Below are 1,675 nucleotides of genomic sequence, written 5' to 3' on the forward strand. Positions count from 1 at the left end.
CTCTCATGGCTTAGTGTTTGAGATGTCCGCCTCTCATTCGAAGGTCCTGCATTCGAATCCGGGTAGCGACGGAAAATCTTTCTTTTCTAAAATTGTCTCCTTTCACCTCCTTTACTGCTCTCTGGCAATGTCCTGTCGTCTGCTTTCGTATCCACTTTCTGCCCCCACCCTCTCTCTTCCTTTGCCTCCTCCTCTGGACTCCTGACTCTTTCTAAAGCCTTTCTATTGCTTCTCCGTGGCTCCTTACTGCTGTCTTTCAGCCCCACCTGATCGTCTGGTAGAAAAGATCTACACCTAACCTTCTCGAACAAGGGTGAAAAATCTTGAAGATCCCGTATGCAAGTTGCGCACATTAAAGATCCCTTTGTGGCTTAAAATCGATAAGAGTAGGCTTCGGCCGCCACCCGGGCAAAATTCAAAATTTCTTACCAACTGAAAAGGTTTGGTGTGTCCCGCGTGCTCGTATGACCTAATGCAGTTGCGAGCGCCGTAAAACACTTACCAAATATATAATATAAAGTTTTTAAAAAATAAATTTTTGAAAACGTGCGAAATCGGTTTAGATTTTAACGCCTGAAAGACACGGTCGGAAGCCTTCCTCTTAAATGATCTTTGTCGACGGGTGTGTAAAATGTTTCTCATCAGAGCCCCAGTGACCCAGTCAACTCTGGTTAAATTGTCTTCAAACAGTCCATTCTTCCTTTTACATTCAAGAAAATTCTCCACAATCATTTCTTTGAACTATCATCATGGTCAGAACAAAAGAGCAGGTGATTTTATCTTTCTCCTCAAACATTGCGAAAATAGTTTAAACCCCCACGGGCTTCGTATGAAAGCACAGTTAGTTTTGTTCTGGATCTCTGAAAAGACTACAGGAGAACCCGCTTAAACTGAACACGGTTAATCCGAAAACAGCAGTAAACGAGAGAAAATAAGAATCCCCGCGAGCTTCATCTCTAAACCGAAAACCCGGTTAAACGGAAGAAAATCCGGCGGTCCCGCTGATTTCGGTTTAAGCGGACTCCACTGTATTATAGGTCGCTGGAGAAAAGCTGACCCTGCATGGGGCTGACTGATTCATTCAGTTAAATGTAACGGTTATTGGGATAGGCCAAGTCTTTATGGCGACAAGCTCCCGGACTTTTTCAAAAAGCTCTTAGACAGTGTAAAAAAGAAACGTGTTAAAAGAGAGATCATGTATATCTATCGGTGAATTTCTATACCGCGGCTGGTACCGTACACCTGTACAAGTTATGCCTTGTCAGAACTGTAATCTATGTTCTGTTATCTAGCTCATTCACACCCATTTATCTATTTTCCACCTCAAAAGTGTGAGCGGGTAAATGTATGGGTATAACGCTCCTATCAACACTACTAGGTTATTTAAGAAACCTGACCTCCGAATTGAACGTCCGCCTCCGATAGAACCGAGCAAAATGGCTTGAGAGCCTTGAAAACTCCACAAAACGACCCGAGTTCAAGAAGAACAAGTCTAGGACTCGAGCCAGGGCCATCTGCTCCAGCATGGAACCAACAAAGCTTATTATATATAGGCCTACAGAATGCCCTTTCCACGGCACACAATATGCTTAAATTTGTTTACTCAACATGGGTTGGTAAACATTATTTTGTTTACTAAGGGACAGTTAGTTCACAAATAACATCAGCTCAGATG

The sequence above is a fragment of the Aplysia californica genome, unplaced genomic scaffold (assembly GCF_000002075.1).
Source record: "Aplysia californica isolate F4 #8 unplaced genomic scaffold, AplCal3.0 scaffold00641, whole genome shotgun sequence".
Lineage (NCBI taxonomy): Eukaryota > Metazoa > Mollusca > Gastropoda > Aplysiida > Aplysiidae > Aplysia > Aplysia californica.